The sequence below is a fragment of the Cnephaeus nilssonii genome (genome assembly GCF_951640355.1).
Source record: "Cnephaeus nilssonii genome assembly, chromosome: 5".
In the NCBI taxonomy this organism is placed as follows: domain Eukaryota; kingdom Metazoa; phylum Chordata; class Mammalia; order Chiroptera; family Vespertilionidae; genus Cnephaeus; species Cnephaeus nilssonii.
The window spans coordinates 97,499,546-97,521,580 of record NC_137076.1 but is presented as its reverse complement, the minus strand read 5'-3'; positions in this window follow the sequence as shown (position 1 = coordinate 97,521,580).

The following is a 22,035-nucleotide window of genomic DNA, read 5'->3' as shown; positions in this document are numbered from 1 at the left end:
TATTTTATTGATTTTTTTACAGAGAGGAAGGAAGAGGGATAGAGAGCTAGAAACATCGATGAGAGAGAAACATCGACCAGCTGCCCCCCGCACACCCCCCACTGGGGATGTGCCCGCAACCAATGTACATGCCCTTGACCGGAATCGAACCTGGGACCTTTCAGTCTGCAGACTGACGCTCTATCCACTGAGCCAAACTGGTATTGGCAAAATATATATATTTTTTAAAGACCAAAAAAAAAAACCTGAACCTACTAAATGCTGAAAGCTTCCTCAACAATAGCATTTTTAGGTTCTTTATGTTTTTACTATAGATGTCTGTGTGTGTCTGTGTATCTCTGTGTCTGTATTTGTGTGTGTGTGTGTGTGTGTGTGTGTGTGTAACATATCTTGAGGAGGAACTACTATTGAATTAGTGATATATCTATAACATTCATTCTATAAATAGACTAGGTTGGGGGAAGAGGGGACTGTAGCCTATCCCCAAATTAAACTCCAAGTTAAAGGCCTGGGTGGCTACCTGGCGGTTTGCATTCTGCAGAGCCTTGCTTTTCAAATAAATGAACCAACAAGAGCACACCTGTGTTTATTACATGTCCCTCGGATAATTAATGCTGGTAATCACACCTAAGTGTTAGCACACAAAGCACCTGGAATGCGACTTGCTGCACACATTCTAATCACATCGGCCACCCAACTCTCCCAATGACCTTCTTCAAAACAATGACTGTCTTTGAAACCACAGAAGCCAACCCAGGAGGAAGCCTTTTCCAGGATTAGGCTGGGGCTGAGCAGTTCTTAAAGCCACAGTGGCACCAAGTGGTTAGGAAGGGAATTAGGCTTCCAGTTTGTATTCACATCCTCTGGCCAGCCTGCTGGTGTGTGGCCCCGACACTATCCCCAGGCAGCCCAGCTCCTGGAAGTGGGAGGAAAACAAAGCCCCAATACCCCGGATACCTTAAAGGTGATTCTGAAACTCACATGAACCCTAACGTCCCCAATTTTAAGGAGGCTCATATTTTCATGAACACCAAAAGGATGGGGGAAGGGGTGGCAATTAGAATCACCTATGCCATATCATTGTTTATAGCATTTACATCTTATATATTTAGTAAAGTCTGTCTGTGTCACTGTGCCCCACAAAGATGGTGAGAAATACTGTTTCCATATTACAGATTAGAAAGGAAGGTGAAATGACAGGAACAATAGGGAAAGGACTAGCCGGAGAGCGGTAAGTGCTCTATTTAGTCACTAAATTTTAGTGGCTTGTTCAACCGCAGAACCAGCATCTGCTCCTATCCATTAGCCTATCAGGACCCCAACCAATTTGTTTCCTTTCTCACATGCATAATCTCCCCCTAAAACACTATCATTCCTACATGTTCTGATTTTCTCTTCTTTTAAAAAAAATAATTGTCAAACTTTTTTCTTCCTGTCCCGTGCCTTCCCCGCCCCCCCCCCTCTGCCCCCCAATGGCTCAGACTCAAATAAGTTGGGTGGCTTCAAAGACAACTCTCAGAAAGGGTTTGTCCCTCCTGTGGCTTCCTATAATTATAGACAGATCATTTTCCCATAATGCTACTGCATCGTTAATCACTCCAAATGCAGAAAGAGCCAGACAAGCGTTTCTGTGAACAGAGAGCTCAGGGTCCCATTTCAATTTGTGATTATATCAATAATCCTGAGACTGTCTTATGTGAACTAACCCTTTATTTCTGGAAAAACTGGAAGGAAACTGCTAAAACTGTATAGGCAGGCCTTTGTCAACACACGGGGTATATGTCTGTAAGACATAAAGTCCCAGATGACCCTTGTCAACGGCTTTCTCCTGCCTTTCTAAGTGGCAAAGGGGCAATTGGGCCTTTCCTGTCAGGACATTCATGTGAAGACTCATGAGCACATCCACCCTTAAAAGCACAAATGATCAATGGGTCTCTCCCACACACAGCAGAGGCCGATATGAATGCAAACTGCTTACAGCTCAGAACAACAACAACAACAAGTTAATCCTGATGTACTCTTCTAAAATACTTTAGTGTGATTTTCATGCTGCAGCCCTACACCCCGAGACCACAAGCAAATCTCGTAGCAATTTCACAGATAATCTTACGGCAGATTGGAAAGATTAGAGGAATTGAAATTTCTAAAGACATTATTTTCATAGAAAAAAAAGAGCTTAACATAAATATTGTCATTTGTATTCATTATTTCTCATGAGTTCCTCTTTAACCAGGTGATCTCCAACCACAGAATAAATGTATCACACATTGTCTCCAAGCAGGAAAATCCTTATATTGGGGTTAATTAATGAGGAATAACACATACTGCTATGGTCAAATAGCAAAAACACACGATTACAAGAAGGAATACTGAGATACAAGTGTGCCTTGACAGAAAATGCATTTGTTTGTTTAAAATGTTTGTTGAGCCCCTGCTGATACCATTGTAATTAACCTAGTTATTAATAACAGGAAAGGAGCAAAGGGAAGGCCAAATATTATAGTCATATCATTTGGGCAGCTTCACCTTTAAGTGCTGTAGAAAGCTACAACTTTACACTCCCCAGGGGTCCATCAAAGAGAAGATAGATGCATGCCCTGTAAAATTGGGGTTAGGGGAAGGTACTTTTCTGTCAGTCACACCTGGGAATAGGTCACTGGCCAGAATGGGCGTGGCCACTACAAATGTGGGAAGATTCAGGACACTTAATTCCCTGAACAAAGGAATCGCTCTCTTGGTTGCTCTTGGTCTCTTTTGGCTCTCTTGGGACTCTCGTTGCAGGGGGGCATACTCTCTTGGCACCCCTCCATTCACCCACGTGGCCCACAGCCATGTGTACCCCACACACAATGGACTAATGGACTGTAACTAGCCTGATGCTGCTGAACTGAACCCAGCTGTTATTTGGAACAGAACCTCTGGACACTGGCTTTGCTTTTAGCTCTACTAAAGCCCCAGCTACACTTCCTCTATGACTGGAATAGGATGTTGTAAACCCAGGTATATAATTCCCCCCAAATAAAAACCACTGATCCTCCTGTGCTAGTCTCAGAAAATGCTTTTTCTCAAGATATTGTAAGGACTCCATCCCTAGCATCCAGGAGGGAAAGGGATATCCCAATATCCCTGATAACACTGCTACATGCCAGATACAATCCTCAGGACAGAAAATAAGACTTTATGGATGGTCCATTCTAGTAAGAGAACTGTGAAGATTGTGCTGTGTAAAAACAATAAACAGGTTCATCGTGTCGGGTAGGGATCGATGCTCTGAAGCAAAGTCTGCCTGTTGAGAATTACATTATTCCAGACACAGCTGGGTGGTGGAGGGAAAGGGGGAATAGGCCTCTCTAAATATATAAATTTGAGGGTAATGAAGATCCATGATCAGCTACAAATTTTAGGATTTAGCCCTAGTAGCAGCCAATAGGAAGTATCAAAAGAAGAAAATAATCTGGCCAGCATAACTCAATGGTTGAGTGTCGAACTATGAACAAGGAGGTCACAGTTTGATTCCCGGTCAGGGCACATTCCTGGGTTGTGGGCTCAATCCCCAGTGTGGGTGTGCAGGAGGTAGCCAATCAACAATTCTCTCTTATCATTGATGTTTCTATCTCTCTCTCTCCCTCTCCTTTCCTCTCTGAAATCAAGAAAAATATATTTTGTTAAAAAAAAAGAAGAAAAGAGTGGAGGCCCCCGACAGCTGGGGGTGCCTTTAATTCCATAGGGACAGAGGAGAAGAATAACGAATCATGAGGAATAATAAGTGCCTATTTCTCAACTCCCTAGAATCTCAGTGCTTATCCAATGCCTTCTATTTTGGCAAGGGAAAAGAACCAGGGTCACACTAGACACAGATCATCCTTGACATTTCACAGTGGCTGGAATTAATTGCCATGAGATAATAGCATCCAGACGTAAGCTTATAACAAATGTTGCTTTCAAATCAGTTATGCAAATACAGCTTTAAGAAGCCTAATATATGTAGATTTATGACTAGTTCCTTAAAAGTACCCATCTAAAAATGAAATATTTTAAACTCCTCTAAATTCTAAGAGGAATTTATCATATAAAATAAAAATCAGAGAAAAGCAAACAATGGACCCCTAAAGTTTTTTCAGAAAAAGAAATGTAGCTTTTTCTACTGGAAAGAATCATATAAATCCACTGATTTCTTTTCTCACAGAGCATATTTTACTGAGCTCTCGCATCTATCAGAAGGCAAAGGCAGCCAGCAATCTGGCATCTAGTAGATGGCATCTCATTTTGAATAGATAGGTCCTCATGCTGTGGAATTAACAACTTTTAGATTGTTTTAGTGCAACCAGTGAGCCGTTGCATTTGAATATGATGCACATTTTTAATTTAAATAAAATGCATTTAATATTGATTTTTTTCATCCATATTCAGTATCCCAACTATAAAATATACTGATGATATAAAAAGTCCCCTCTGAAGATTAAAAAAATCTTCTATGGTTCCACATGATGTTTCATTTATACTTAGTACAAATTTGCCACTCCAAATTTCCTCAGCCTTCTGTAGTCCAATCAATAGTTGTTGACAGTTTATAATATAAAGTCTTTCCAAGTATATTACACAATACTAACCACATATATTACACAATGTGCTCTTTGAGATTCTATAAAGATATTAAATTTACTAGGAACGTAAAGCATTGGTGCACTACCTAAATGGCAAATTTCATAGATGTAGTAAACATCATGTTAGCCTACCCACTGAGTATAACCAAAGGTGAATATATTCAAGACTGCCTTCCTCTAGGCATTAACACCATGGGGCGGCAATTCCCTGGAAATGGTTGAAGGAACTACAACAATGGAACATTTTCAAAACAACTCCTTAATAACATAGGGAAAGCAATGTAAGATTTTTTTTTAATATTTTTTATTGATTTCAGAGAGGAAGGGAGAAGGAGAGAGACAGAAACATTAATAATGAGAGAGAATCATCAATTGGCTGCCTCCTGCACGCCCCCCACTGGGGATCAAGCCCCAACCCAGGCATGTGCCCTGACAGGGAATTGAACCATGGCCTCCTGGTTCATAGGTCAACACTTAACTACTGAGCCATGCCAGCTGGGTGCAATGTAATATTTTATTAGGAATTAACTAAATATATTTATAGTTGATGTGTATGGAATTTTACATAATCCCATCCAGATTATAGATGAGAAAACTAGCAGACAAATATATAAATGGCACCATCATGTCATGTAGATCATTGGCCAGGTTTTTGCTTAAGGCGGTGACTTCTATATGACCAATGATAAATAAAAACTCAGTTGGAATGATCTCTATTTTTTCTGCCAGAAGTTTTTAAAACTTCTTTTTAAGGTTTTCAGTTTAATAAAAGCACAAGAAATAATGCACATGCTCTTATTGATAACTATAACCTCTTTCTGAGTTTTATGTAAACTCAAATGAAAACTTTTACTAAAATGCAGAAAAGTCAGATCGTATAGCACAGAGAAACAAAAACCATTTATTTTTAAATGAATTTCACAAAAAAACTTATAATTTCCTGATAGATCTTCTCCTGTCATCTTCAAAGACCATCAGTGAAAGTTTTATTTTCATCATTTTAAGCAGAAAATCCTTAATCATTATCAAAAGAATTTGAACTTGAGGTACCCATCTGTTGCATTTTTTCAGAGGCTCCAAACACCCTTCGAAGAGAGAAACCTTGGTTTTGAACTTCAATGATTAAACAGTGGTCTCCTTTGTACAATCTGCTTAGACTGCTGTTAGATAGCAAGTATTTTATTGCCAACCTTCAGTCAAGAGCCTCTTGTCCTACAAGACACTCATTAGTCAAGGAAAAAAATTTCATCTACATTTAAATAAATGAAAGGAGGAAATCTGTGCTCACACGATTGTTTTATGTTGTATGTTTTCCTTTTTAATCTCCAATTCAGAGGCTTTGCAATCACCAGAATTGGGAACTTTTCTCCTCTCTAAATAATAAAGAGACCACTTAATTATCATCTCATGGTCATTTCGCCTGCTACATGCAGGCTGCAAAACCCAATAACAACTCTGAATGAAAGGCATTTCTTCATGGCCATAACCTCTTTACACCTGGACTATAGCTTTCTGAAGATGATTATATGGTTGCAGCAAGAAGGTCACCACACAAGGCCAAAGTCACAATCCAGACCCCAGAATTCCTCCCAAGCACCTTACCAGCACATTGCAGAAAGTGAATGGCTCCAAAGGATGGAGTGGTTTATAAAAAGAGACCAATTAAACATACATAATGCTTTGAAAAGACAATTTTAAATAAACAGAACAGTACAATGAGGTTAAAATGATGGACTGACTTTACAAAAAGTTTACCAGCTTGGAGTTGGAATTAAGAATAGTGGCAAGCCTGGCCAGCGTGGCTCAGTGGTTAAACATTGACCTATGAACTAGAAGGTCACGGTTTGATTCCCAGTCAGGGCACATGCTGGGTTGTGGGCTCGATCCCTAGTAGGGGATGTGCAGGAGGCAACCGATCAATGATTCTCTCTCATCATTGATGTTTCTATCTTTCTCTCCCTCTCCCTTCCTCTCTGAAATCAATGAAAACTATATATTTTTAAAAGAATAGTAGCAAAAGATGAAACTGATATTTTATAGTAATTTTTACCAAAGTAAATGAAGCATTGATGGAGAACCTAGGAAGAATGCAGCATTCTACCCATCAATTTCGTATAAATGGCAGCATATGCTATGTTTTATTTTGAATTCTCTGGTAAATGAATGTTTATCCTGGGATCAATGACTCTGGGTGAATGGCAGATTGCAGCAACAATTGTTTTCTTACCAAGAGAATTATCTTAAATCAGATCGCCTTTGTTTGATGAAACCTAAATTGCAGAGGGAATATTTAAACATTGAAGGAGAAAATCCATATATAAGCTAACACATGGCTCCAAGATGCATTTACCAGAACTAATTGTCTCTATTATTCTTTTATTCTAAAAGCTACAGGTAGAATATACAAGTGACATAGCAAAATACTGTATCATTATAAGTGCCCTGCTAAGGGACGTAAACCACTAAAATATTTTCTTTCCTTTAAGTGATATTGAGGGCTGGGGCAAATAAGACAATTAGGTCTATGGCAAGTCCAGCTAAAAATAACTGAATTAAAAATAAAAATCCCTTTTCTGTGTCAGATTTTTGTGAAGCTAAAGAAAGCATAGACGGTATCGCTTCTGCATTGTATCTGTGGCCACAAATGTACCCAGCATGCCCTGGGACCAAGAAGGCTCTCTATTCTGTAGGTGACCACATACCCATGGCCTTGATGAACGTGGTGGAAAAATTAACCACAGTTAAGAGCTCAGCCCTGCAGGGCACATATTTTTGTGTTTGAATCCTGCATGCTACTCACTAGATGTACAATCCCAGGTAGAGTACTGAACCTTTCTAATGCCCTTTTTTCCTGATTGGTTAGCTATAGACAATAAGAATATGCAAAGAATTAAAGCGCTGTCTCACCACCCTATTCTTGTCTCTCATGCTCTTCACCCCCCACCCTCCTGTATGGCTTGTTGCCTCCCCCTCCATTGAAACAGCCCTCCTTCAAGTCACCCTGGTCACTAAGCCCAGCGGCTACTGTTGTACCTCGTGACCTCAACAGCCTCTAACACTGTTGGCTGTCACCTTTCCCTGCTTCTTGTAACATCCTCTTTGGAGGGAGGGAGAGAGAGAGAGAGAGAGAGAGAGAGAGAGAGAGAGAGAGAGAGAGGAGAGAAGCCACCACAGTCAGGAGACAGCAGTTGCCTGCATTTCTTTTGGCTTTGGAATCTGGTTCCCAGTCTCCTGGTTTGCGTTCTGTGACACAGTGCTTCATGCTCACTGTGAATTTCCTTTGGGGGCACCTTAAAAGAGCAGGGACACTATGCAAATGGAAGACACCACCATCTCTAAATAGAATTGAAGTTTTTCTCTTTACTCTCCAGCATCGTGTACCCACCCCCACCTTGATTTCGTAAACTTTGGCCGCAAACATACCATATGTGCATGTGACCGGTGGAGAAGCAGTGAAAAGAAACAGAAAAATCCATGACAACACCATCCACCCTTGAGCCCCTTTCGGCGGTGCTCCTGGAGGGTTCTGGCAGGTCAGGTGTGGGAAAGGTTTCCTCGAATTTACAGGAAGCTAACTTAGACCAGGCCTGGGCCTGTGATACCTCTTCGCCCCTTAAGAGACCCATTGGAAATAAATAGCCAAGGCTTTGTCTCTTTGCCATCGAGTTCTCTACTAGGAGCTGAAATCAAGACAAATAGCTCTCGTCCCTGTCCCACAGCTAAGGATGAAATGGCTCCTTCGAAGAATCACTAAATCATACCATTCTCCTGGCAAAGGACAAATGGAGTTTGCCACTCGCCACCGGCTCAGACAGGTATAGACAGGACTTGCAAGCAAGTCTCTCATGTTTCTGCTTTGCTCGAGGCCCTTCTGACCGCCCCTGAAAGAGGTCCCTGCATCTCTAGGGCATCCGCCGCAGCACCCCAGTGGAGAGATTCCAGGCTGGATAAATGCAAAGACTCCGTGGCTGTCAGGGACGCCTTTGCTAAGACAAAGACTGACAAATTGCCCTCCTCGCATTAATTCTCAAGTGCATTTTCAAAGCACATGCCTCTGATGAAGTATTTTGAATAGGGCTGTGGATGTTAAGGAGACATTTAAAATATCTCACTCATGATTTTTGAAAACGTTCCTCATTCAAAGTTGTCACAGCCCGACAGCTCAGCTCTGTTTCGAGTGTATTCTTTTACAACGTACTACAAACTGATTGAAGAGCTGACAAATCTGACTGAACCCAAACAAGAATCTTTACGTCTGATCGAAAAGAATGTTTAATGAAAATGCAGATACAGATATTACATCTAGCATCTGAATTTTTACAGTCAAATTACACAATTAAAATCATTACTGAAAATATGCCTCTAACCCCACTAGACAAAAAGAAAATCGCTCCGCTATCTATCGAGACAAAATGCTGAAGTTATTAGAAATATCTCTGATAAAATATTCATGTATTTTTTTCATCTACAGAAAAGCCAGGATTTTATGTCCTGCATGCATCTTTAAACAGTGTAATACAGTTATTGTCCAATTTATCCATGCCTTTGAGTCCAGTGATTGATCATGGCTTGTACAAACAACTTATAAGAGAGTAAAGTACTGAAATCAGGTTATTAAAATTCTTCTGGAAAGTAACCTTATGACTATTAAATACAAAAAAAAGGAAAAGAAAAGAGAGCTGTAGCTAGATAAAGGGAGAGAAATTGGTGTGTGATTCAGGAGGCAACCAGGAGTTTGGGTTCTTAGTGCAATGAGGATTCTACCCAAACCTCCGCAAGCAAGGCAAGAAACTTCCAGACAGCAGCAGAGCAAAGAAGAGAAGCTCTTCTGAAGAAACAACCATAAAGTTATCTTTCAAAATATTTTCTTTGGTTTTGCTAAAATACATGTGGTTCTCTGAATCCTTTCTTGCATTAAGATTATGTCACTAAATAGAGCAGATAAAGAACAAGCCATAACATAAGGCAAAAAATTTCTGCCAGGGCCGGTGATGAAGTAGAGATCCTTCCCAGTGCTAGGAAGGAATAAAAGAAAAAAAAGAGCCCAGCCAGTGTGGTTCAGTGGTTGAGCATAAACCTATGAACCAGGAGGTCACAGTTTGATTGCCAGTCGGGGCACATGCCTGGGTTGTGGGCTCAATTCCCAGTAAGGTTCATACAAGAGGCAGCCGATCAATGATTCTCTCTTATCATTGATGTCTCCATCTCTCTCTACCTCTCCCTTCCTCTCTGAAATCAATAACAATATATTTACAGAGAGAGCGAGAGAGAGAGAGAGAGAAGAACAGAAGTGTCCTATCAACTTACAACCTTCAAGGGAGAAGCAGGCTCAGAAAGACACAGAGAGTTTGTTGGAATTTGAGAACATTGGGGGTAGGTGCCTAGTTGCCATGGGTGCAGCTAGGAAGCCAGGAGCTTCTCATAAAAAGCCCAAGTGTTCATCATGGCACCACCATCCCCATGGCATGAAAGGTACAAAGCAACCTCATGCTCAGTGGGCAGATACTTAAACTGGGTACTTTGTGGGGATTTTAGAGCTCTGGGCCTGTTAGGGGGCAGGTCTGAGGACATGGATGAGGTTTCTCCTTCATGTGAGTCTTCAGGGACAACTCTATACACAGACTCCCACTGTTGGGAGTTCTTGGCTCTCCTCGTGGATAGAAACTCTAAACAGGTCAGGGACAGGCCTCTTCACGTGGCCCGCATTTAGTCCAGGGAAATGTGCCTTATCTGTTTGGCCATTAGCGGACATGTAATTATTTCCTAAATGCATTCTTCCAGGGTCTCTCTCTGCTTTTATCCAGGTTTTCCCAGCTCTTTCTGACATTAATGAGACCCAGCTATGAGCTCTCCTAGTAGTTCTCCATAATTACCTGAGCCAATTCCTTAAAATAAATCCATCTGTCTGTCTGTCTGTCTCCTTATCTATCTACATCCTACTGGTTCTGTTTCCCTGGAGAACTGTGACTAATATAGGGTTGAACATAATATTCTCTAAAGAGAAACTCCTCATCAAATCCCTTCTTCTCAATATTTTGACCCCTTTCTATTTAGATTTGACTGAAAGATTCCACTCCTTTCAATAGGCTGCATTTTAATCTGGTACTTTAATTAAAGGGCATCTGAAACATCTTCTTAACCTTGAAAAAATCCTACTGTAAATGTTCTATGATGGGTTCTTATAGGAACAGGGGACAGGAGAAGACCAGTGCTCAGGACAAGGAGACCTCAGAGAGTAGGGACCTCACAACTAGATGTAAAGATAGAGGTCCATGGTCCACAGCAGATGCCAGCATGTCTGGAGACCAAACCAGCAATTTGCCACTGTGAGTTTCAGCCCAAAGCGAACAGTCCAGACAGACTAGTGTGAAGTCTGAATTGACTGTATTCATATCTATGAGAGACGATCTCAAATGAAAGGAGTCCAAGTTAACATAATGGGCAAGCTTATGTGGTTTGGTTTGGTTTTAATTTCTTCCACTCAAGGGGATAACTGGAAGAGAAATGTAAAAGCGGTATGAAACCAGGTTTAGAAAACGAAGAAAGCTCCATGTTCCCTCACATCTAAGTCAAAATGAGAATTTTGGCTTTTCTTCTGTGTTTCACAGAGAAAAGTCAAGTTCCTGCAAATCATTGTCTGCTACTCATAAGCATCATGCCAAGCCTCCTCTTGGAGACATATACATTCTCTCTTATATTGCTGAGAGGCAACCTTGAGCCTCAGGTTGACTAATTTCTTTTGGCTGTAATCAATCAACCATGATATAAGTGAAGCAGGAGTATATCATGGCTCACATAGAATGTGGAAAAGCAGAAGCACAGAAATAATCAGCACCCACCGGTGGCCAGGAGAAATAAGAACTACAAATTGATCAGGATAGGGACATTTCCCATTGGCCTCTTCTGGGATGATCCGGAAATGCCTGAATCCTTGAAGAGGACAAATTGTAAGGATATGCCAGAACTATAATGTAGTTTTAACTGTATTTTTATTGTAGTGTGTGTGTGTGTGTGTGTGTGTGTGTAACATGCATAAATGCATATACTTATAAAGTATACATTATACTAGTATATTCCTTAGGTAAAAGAGATAAATCATAAAATTCATCTACTTCCAGATATTGGTAGTACCAAACAGTGAAGTGTCCTAAAAGTTGACATTTTGAACGCTGTTGCTTTTTAAGCCACCAAGACTGACAGCATAGTATGACAGTTAAAAGCACATATTCTGGAGTTTTCAAATCATAGGTCTTTCATTTATTAGTAACATGACCTTGGAAAAGCTTAGGTAACCTCCCTGTCTCATTTTCTAATGTGCAAAATGGGGATAATAATAACTACCACCTAGGGGTGTTATAAGGATTAATGAAGGGATAATGTCTATTCAAACTTTAAAATAGTGCCTGGAATTAAAGATTTGTTAAATAAAACTAATGTGGTAACGCACATATTAACATCATGATTATAAATTTTGTAAATTGCAAATTTTGGATATTTCACTTTTTGTTGTTCTAAACCAATAAGTTTGATTCTCTTTATCATATTCAAAAGGGGAAGAGCTACAATTATAATTAATATTTTAAAGTTGCTTAACTCAAGTGAATCAATGTAATGACTACAATCAAAATTGAGGTCCTGGGACATTATTAAAAGTTGGGAATATTGCCCTAGCTTGTTTGGCTCAGTGGACAGAGCATTGGCCCATGGACTGAAGGGTCCCAGGTTCGATTCTTGTTAAGGGCACGTCCCTCAGTTGCAAGATCCATCCCCAGTCTCGATGCAGGGCCCTGCAGGAGGCCACCAACCAATGTGTCTCTTTCACATTAATGTTTCTATCTCTGCCTCTCTTCCTCCCTTCTAATCTCTCTAAAAATCAACAGGAAAATATCCTCAGGTGTAGATTAACAAAACAAACAAACAAAAGTTGGGAATATCACTACAATAAAAGAATTATAAGGCTATGGAAATATTAAATTTATATTTTTAAAATAATGACATGGAGATAAATATCACTTTTTCATAGGGAAAATATAAAAACATTGTGAAACTTTGAAATTCAAGCTATCATAACTTCCCACTAGCTAGGCTTTTCCCATTTGACTGAAACTTGGAATATTTATAAAGGTGAATTTTTAAAATTCTAGGTATGACTCATAATGATCCAACAGTTAGGCCAATCTTCCATCTACTATAATCAATGAAAATTGATAAATTGGAATGATTTACCCAATGCACTATAAGATTTTTAATTTAAAGTGAATCTCATCAGATTTATTGTACTATTTTAATCACAGAAGGATAAACTCAAACATTACTTAAGATTTTCAGAGTTGGAAATAAAAAGAAGAGGATACCTAACTCTCAGCTAACCAAAAAATAAAAATATCTCAATATCCAGAATACCCCATCCTTCCAGCAGTCGAGTTTATCCAAGTTTTATTACTAAGTCCTGATTTACTTTTGCAAATCGCTTACCACATCTACAGTTGAAAGTTTTTATGCTGACAAAATAATTTCAACGGCATATAATTTGCTAATGTGCTTGTTAACAAAGAAGAACTGTTTCTGCAACTGATAATACAACAACAAAAAATAGCCACTCATAATAAAGCTCACAAAAACGTTAAGCCCAGGCAACTTAGATCTTTTCGTGCGGAAAGTATCTAGTTTCCCATACAGCCTAACCCAGAACTGAGAAAGAGGAAAGCAAATGTAATATAATGGCCACCACCCAAAAGCATTCGACATGATGTAGTCCATGACACCCGCAAGCGGATTATAGTGCACAACTGGCTTTAGGGATCTTGTGTCCATGGTCATTACTATTTGTTAGCTTTGCAATTTCCCACAGTTATTTACACAAATAGAGCCTCGCATCATCCAATCCTCATCAGGGCTGCCACTCTCTACCTCTGACCACACACAACGCTAAAGAAAGAACGATATTTCAAAACTTCTTCTTTAGGGGACAGAGAGGTTACAATTGTCCTTTTTGGAGCACTCTGGCTCCAAGGTGAGATTCTCCTGGACACTGGTCTTCAGTTCCTCTCATGTGTCCTTTGTTCAGAAAGGTCACTGTCTGCTACTCATAAGCATCATGCCAAGCCTCCTCTGGGAGACATGTACCTTCTCTCTTATACTGCTTACCATAGAGGCAACCTTGAGCATCAATGCTCAGAAAATATTCTTGTCTTAGTGAGGTTTGGTTGCTACAACAGAATACCATTGAGTGGGTAGCTTCAACAACAGGCTTGTATTTCTCACAGTTCTGGAGGCTGAGAAGTCCAAGATCAAGGTGCTGGCAGATTTAGTTCCTGGTGAGAGTCCTCTTGCTGTGTTCTCACATCCTCACGTGCTAAGAGCGGGACAGGCAGACAGACAGACAGAGACACAGGCAGTGTGCAAGTATGGTCTTTTCTTATAAAAGGACTTAATCTCGTTTAAGGGTTCCACCCTCCTGACCTTATCTAAACCTAATTATCTTTCTTTTTTTAATATATTTTTATTTATTTCAGCGAGAAAGGGAGAGGGAGAGATAGAAACATCCATGATGAGAATCATTGATCAGCTGCCTCCTGCGTCCATTGGGGGTTCAGCCTGCAAATTGGGCATAGGCCCTTGACCGGAATCGAACCCACGACCCTTCAATCCTCAGGCTGATGCTCTATCCACTGAGCCAAACTGGCTAGGACTAAACCTATCTCTTAATACTGTCATTCATATGTTAGGATTTCAACATATTAATTTAGAGGGCATACAAACATCCAGATCAGAGGTCCTCAAACTTTTTAAACAGGGGGCCAGTTCACTGTCCCTCAGACCGTTGGAGAGCCAGACTATAGTTTTAAAAAAAAACTATGAACAAATTCCTATGCACACTGCACATACCTTATTTTGAAGTAAAAAAACAAAACAGCAAAAACACCCGCATGTGGCCCGCGGGCCGTAGTTTGAGGACGCCTGATCCAGATCATAACAATTTTCCATCAGTTCCTATCTCCTATCTCAAACGGGTTTCCTTATACCTAGACAATAGCCACACCATCATCCTCTCTTTGGATTACCCCCTCTGGCCTGGCAAAAGGAAAACTTTGATAACAAGGTAAATAGTATTTTATGATCCTTCCCTTCAGCTTATATGATACAGAGAAAAATCAAAGATTAAAATGAGACAGAAGGGCTTAAGTAAAGAAATCAGTGTCTGAAATCAATATGTTTGATTTTGTATAAAATGCTTAATCTCATTTCCTCCTCTGTCAAATTGGGTAACAATAATACCTGCTTCTCAGATTGTGCTGTGAATATTAAATGAGATCCACTTAATCATTCATCATAGTATTTATTGAGGGCCTATTCTGTGCAAATGTCATTGTAGAGACCTACAATGACACAGTGAAGAAGACTGTCAAAATCTTTGCATTCCATTTGGGGAGATAAACAAATATATGTGCACTTTATGGTCAGGCAGTGTGGAGGACTATGTAGAGAAACGAAAGCAGTGTGGAAGGCTAGAGAGTAATAAAAAGTGCTACTGGAAATAAGGGTGGCCAAGCAAGGCCTCCCTTGGGAGATGAATTTGAGTGGAGACCTATTAAAGTGTCAGAGCAAGCCATGCACCTATGTGGAAGAAGAGAATTCTAGAAAGACAATAGCAAGTGCAATTTTATGAGTCAGCAACATGCTTGGGGGCTTCAAGGAACAATCAGGGGGTCACTGTGCCTGGTGTACGTGATGGTCATTGTGGCCAAGGGGGAGAGGAGAAGGAAACGAGGCCTGAAAAATAAGAAAAAAGAAGTGGAGGCTGGTTCAGAGTAAGAATTCAAAGGGAAGCTACTGTTAACACATTTCATCCCTGTATTTGTGTTGCAGGTTGGGATTAGATGATTTCCCTTAATACTTCCAAAAATTAACCTTTCAAAAAAATAAAAACAACATGATCAGTACAGTTTTGGGGTTCTCATTGACACTGGGCTTTCAGTAAATGGCTACTGCTTCTCCTCTATCAGGGTCCTGGACATCCTAATGAAGATACATGGTTGGCACTTGCTTCCTGCATGGCTGGGAAGAGTGGAACCGAAAGGGCCCATCCAGATGGAGGAGCTCAGGAGAACATCTGCCTTGCGTGTCTGCCACCTCCCTACCTCCTGCTGCTGTGTTAGCTGCCAGCCACTGCAGCAGCTCCTGAGTCAATGGCCCTCGTCTTCTGGTGTGCTCTTGGGGCCTTAACAGATGATCTGCACAGTCATTCCCAACAGCATCACGCCATCTTTCTTAAAACTGCAGAAAGATCCTGATGGGAATCTTAGTCCTTTAAAACACGTCACCATTATTTGATCCCCAAAATGGAACCCATTCAATGATAGCCATGCCTGTAAATTTCACATCAACTGGCATTAGGCAGCTAACTCATTGCATCAGTTACATGGATGGCCTCTACTGGTCCATTTGACATTGAAGAAATGAGGCAGCTATGGAGGACACATTCATCTTCTCCATCCCGTCTACCACCACTCTCATCCAAATCACCCTCATCTCCTGCCTGGACTATTAGTAGATCCTTATAACTGATCTAGTCCAAACCACCTTTGTCTAAACCATCACTTCCCTGATTATTATTAATAGTAAATAGCCTCCTAACAAGCCTGTTTCCACTCTGGCTCCCCTGTCCCCAGTTGGGCATGTGAAGTGACATTTTAGAAACCAGTTTCTGAGTTTTGTATGAAACCTTCCTATGGTTTCTCAAAGCTGTTAGGAATTATTTATTATAGATACAGATCAAGATTTCTATTGGTTCCCTTAAGGGGATATATGATTTAGCCTTTGCCTACTTCTTTTTTTTTTTTTTAAATACTTTATTGATTTTTTACAGAGAGGAAGGGAGAGGGATAGAGGAGAGGGATAGAGAGTTAGAAACATCGATGAGAGAGAAACATCGATCAGCTGCCTCCTGCACACCTCCCACTGGGGATGTGCCTGCAACCAAGGTACATGCCCTTGACCGGAATCGAACCTGGGACCTTTCAGTCTGAAGGCCGACGCTCTATTCACTGAGCCAAACCGGTCAGGGCGCCTTTGCCTACTTCTTATTAAATAACTCTTCCCCCTTGTTCTTGTTATCCATACTTTAGATCTATTGGCCTTTTGTTGTTGTTGCTCTGCCAATATACTATGGTCCTTTCTGCCTTAGCGATTTTTAAATACTATTGCCTCAGGCTGGAAATTGTTCCCAACCTCATCTCACTTCACCTACTAAACTATCAACTCAAACACCACTTCCACGGGAATACTTGCCCCAAGCTCCCCTGACAGGACCACCACTCTCTAATCCTCTCTATACCTCCTTCTACTCTACTTTTGAAGCTCTTATACTTTGCAATGTCACTGTGATTATTTCATTAAATACCCATGTACCCACACTAGACTGAATTTACCAGGGAGCCAGGGACTTTGTTTTTCTTACCTCTTAAATCCCAGGACTTTCTGGTTCCAAAGCTAGTACTCATTCCACTGCTTTCTGGACAGATTTATCAACCAATAACCATTTAAACATAAAAAGCTCTCAATATAAAGACTGCTTGTTTAGGTTTCCTAAACCTGTGCAATTTGATTCGTTTTTCATAAGCGAGATAATAGCAATAGTATTTTCAAACATGAGTTCTAGCTAAGAACTAAATTAAGAGCTGAGACACTCATAATACGTTTTTGAGTAACATTTTGCAAAAATACTTTTATTCACCCTTTTCTTCTCACTGAAGATATATCCAAAAAGCTCAAGTGTGGACATAAGCAACAAGGTAAAAACAAAACTGGCCAATCTTCTGCTTCTGTGAGCTTACCAAATTTGTTTAGTGAAAATGAATATCTATTTGCTTCCTTCGGATAGGTTCTGCTTGAGTTCATCGCTACCAATTCCATATTTTAAGAAAACTAAAAAGGCAGAATCTTCCTCTGTTACAACATCCCTTCCTTTGAAAAAAAAAAAGGAACTATTCATATAAATGTATTTAATAACAGACCCTTAAACAACTGAATTTCTTTTTTAAAAAAGTTCATATTTGAGGAAAATATATCATATTTGAGGAAAAAATAGAATACCACCAATCTAGCTCAATTAAAAATTCCTGTGGAAAAAAAATAACAAGAAAGAAGAGGGAAAGACAGAAAGTTATAGAAAGCTAAAATAACATTAAGAAAGCAGAATAGCCTGGCCGGGAGTGGCTCAGTGGTTGAGTGTCGACCTGTGAACCAGGAAGTCATGGTTCAATTCCCAGTCTGGGCACAAGCCCAGATTTCGGGCTCAATCCCCAGTGTGGGGTGTGTAGGAGGCAGCCAATCAATGATTCTCTCTCATCATTGATGTTTCTATCTCTCTCTCCCTCTCCCTTCCTCTCTGAAATCCATAAAAACATGTTTTTTTTAAAGAAAGCAGAATAATTAGTCAAAAGTCTTAGAACTAGGAATTCTATGCAAAATCATCTACTATCCCCTACAATTCACTACTAAGGTTAAGGATTTAAAGCACATAAAAAAAATATTTGATCTTCATATATCACCGTATCAAAATCCTATCAAAAGGTAGACAACTGCCCTATCCAGTTTGGTTCAATGGCCAGAGCATCAACCCTTGGACAGTCCTGGGTTCAATTCCAGTCAAGGGCATGTACCTCCATTGCATATTGTAGGCTCCATCCCTGGCCCCAGTTGGGGCGCAAGTGCGGGAGGCAACCAATCAATGTGTCTCTCTCACATCAATGCTTCTCTGTCTCTCCCCCTCCCTTTCACGCTCTCTAAAAATCAATGGAAAAATATCCCTGGGTGAGGATTGACAACAGCAAAAGAAAGGTAGGCAACAACTTTATTTCTTTAATGCAAACAATAATGCTTATTGATTATCTACCATATGCCACGTAGTAGGATTTATGAGTAAACAAAATGCAAGATCTCTGTCTCCATAAAATTTAGATATTAGTAAATTATCAATAAATATAATCAGCATATTATATAATTGTTTGAAAGATGGAAAATGCTATAAGGAAGAAGTCAAAGAGGAGTTAAGAGTGCTGGGATGGGAGAGTGCAATTTAAAAGTATGTGAAGGTAGTAGGCCTCATTGGGCAGTGACATTTAAGCCCAGTTTGAAAAAGGTGAGAGAGCTAGCTACATGGATGTTTATTTCAGGTAGTACATTTATTTGAGGTAGGGGAGTGTATTTCTGGTAGAAGACAAGACTGTATCTGGGGTATTCTAGGAAAAGCAAAGCTGTGTGTATGGCTGATGAGAAGCAAGTGAGACAGGGAGATGTAGGAGAGAGATTCAGAGTACTATGGGGCCAGATTATGTATTTTCATTTCACTGTTGGTTAATGATGTTGAACATCTTTTCAAGTGATCATTTGTTTTCTTGGGTGAAGCATCTGTCCAAGTCTTTGCAAATGTCGAAATTAGTTTGCTTGCTTCTTTGCTATTAGGTTTTGAGAGTTTTTATATATTTTGGATACAAGTCCTTTGTTGGACATGTGATTTGTAAATATTTTCTCCGAGGCTGTAGTTTGTCTTTTCATTCTCTAAATAATGGACTCTGCAGGGCAGAGGTATTTAATTTTGATGAATTCCAGTTTTTCAACTTCTTTTACGGATCCTGCTTTTGAGAAAATACTTTACTTAACCCCCGGTCATGAAGATTTTCTTCTTAAAGTTTAATAACTTTAAAATTAGATTTGTAATTCATTTTTAGTTGATTTTTATGTAAGGTGTAAGGCTGAGATTTAGGCTCATGTTTTGCAAATAGGTTCAAATGCATCCAACACTATTTGCTGAAATATACTTTCTCCATTGAATTGTTAATGCACCCTTGTAAAAATCAAATAACAACCAAATAATGGAATATTATCTAAGAACAAAAAGAAATAAACTATAAAGTCATAAAAAACATGGATAAATCATATAGGCCTATCTTTAAGTGAAAGAAGCCAGTCTAAAAGGGCTTCATATTGCCTGAACTATAGAGATAGTAAAAAGACCAGTGGTGCCTGGCCGGCATGGCTCAGTGGTTGAGCGTTGACTTATGAACCAGGAGGTCATGGTTTGATTCTCAGTCAGGGCACGTGCCCAGGTTGCGTGCTCCATCCCCAGTGTGGTCATGTAGGAGGCAGCTGATCAATGATTCTCTCTCATCATTGATGTTTCTCTCTCTCCCTCTCGCTCCCTCTATGAAATTAATAACAATATGTATTTTTAAAAGGTAATGTACAATTTATATTTATATTTTGGCTATTATGACTATAAAATAAATAAAGAACAAGAGTTGAATAAATGAATTTTAAAAATACTATAATCCAACTTATGAGTAGATGGCAATATTTGTATTATTATTTTAAGGGTTCAAGAGAACTTTTTAAAACATGATTTCCCACAACGTTTAGAATAATGCTATTCACAATTAGATGTATGACATTTATTTATTGTAAATGTCATCACTCTATGAACTTATAGAGAGATTTTAAAAAAACAATCCCATTTACCATTGCACCAAAAAAATTAAGATACCTAGGAATAAACTTAACTAAGACCTATACTCGGAAAACTACAGGGCACTGAAAAAAGAGATAGAGGAAGATATAAACAGATGGAAGAACATACTATGTTCATGGATTGGTAGAATCAACATCATTAAAATGTCCACACTACCCAAAGCAATCTATAGATTCAATGCACTTCCCATTAAAATACCAATGGCATATTTCACAGACCTAGAACAAACTCTCCAAAAATTCATCTGGAATAAAAAAAGACCCCAAATAGCTGCAGCAATCCTGAGAAAGAAAAACAAAGTAGGAGGGATCTCAATACCAGATATCAAGCTGTATTACAAAGCCACTGTTCTCAGAACTGCCTGGTACTGGCACAAGAACAGACATATAGATCAATGGAATAGAATAGAGAACCCAGAAGTCGACCCAAACCACTATGCTCAATTAATATTTGACAAAGGACACAAGAGCATACAATGGAGTCAAGACAGTCTCTTCAATAAATGGTGTTGGGAAAATTGGACAGATACATGCAAAAAATAATGAAACTAGACCACCAGTTTACACCATACACAAAAATAAACTGAAAATGAATAAAGGACTTAAACATAAGACAGTAAACCATAACAATCTTAGAGGAATCCACAGGCAGCAAAATCTCAGACATATGCCAAAGCATTTTCTTCACCAATATAGTTCCTAGGGCAATGGAAACTAAAGAGAAAAATAAACAAGTGGGACTACATCAAAATAAAAAGCTTCTGCACAGCAAAAGAAACCATCAACAAAACAAGAAAGCCCACTGCATGGGACAATATATATTTGCCAATGTTATCTCTGATACGGGTTTAATCTCCAACATTTACAGGGAAGTCATACAGCTTAAAAAAAGGAAGATAAACAATCCAATCAAAAATAGGGCAATGGACCTAAATAGATACTTTTTGAAAGAGGACATACAGAAAGCCAAGAGACATATGAAAACATGCTCAAAGTCACTAATCATCTGAGAGATGCAAATCAAAACGACAATGAGGTACCATCTCACACCTGTCAGAATGGCTATCATCAACAAATGACAAGTGCTGGCGAGGATGCAGAGAAAAAGGAACCCTCCTGCACTGCTGGTGAGAATGCAAGCTGGTGCAGCCACTGTGGAAGAACAGTATGGAGTTTCCTAAAAAAAAAAAAACTAAAAATGGAAGTCCCATTTGACCCAGTGATCCCACTTCTAGGAATATATCCCAAGAAACTAGAAACACCAATCAGAAAGGATATATGCACCCCTATGTTCATAGCAGCACAATTTATAATAGCTAAGATTTGGAAACAGCCTAAGTGCCCATCAGCAGATGAGTGGATTAGAAAACTATGGTACATCTACACAATGGAATACTTCGCTGCTGTAAAAAGGAAGGAACTCCTACCATTTGCAACCGCATGGATGGTCCTGGAGAGCATTATGCTAAGCAAAATAAGTCAATCAGAGAAAGATAAGTACCACATGATCTCATTCATTTGTGGAATATAATGAACAGTATAAACTGATGAACAAAAACGGATCCAGAGACAGAAAAGCATCGATCAGACCGGCAAACCTCAGAGGGAAGGCAGGGAAAGGTGGGGGGAAGGGGGAGAGATCAACCAAAGGACTTGTACGCATGCATATAAGCATAACCAATTGATACAGATACTAGGGGGGGTGAGGGCACGAGCGGGCGGCTGGGGAGGGCAATGGGGGTAAAAGGACACATATGTAATATCTTAGCCAATAAAGAAAAAAATGTCATCACTGTAGATATCATTAATCATTTTCAGAAAACTCAAATCTTTGTAAATAAATAGGCAATATTCTCATTAATCTGAAACATCCAATATATTTCTTTGAAGACTAGTCATCTAA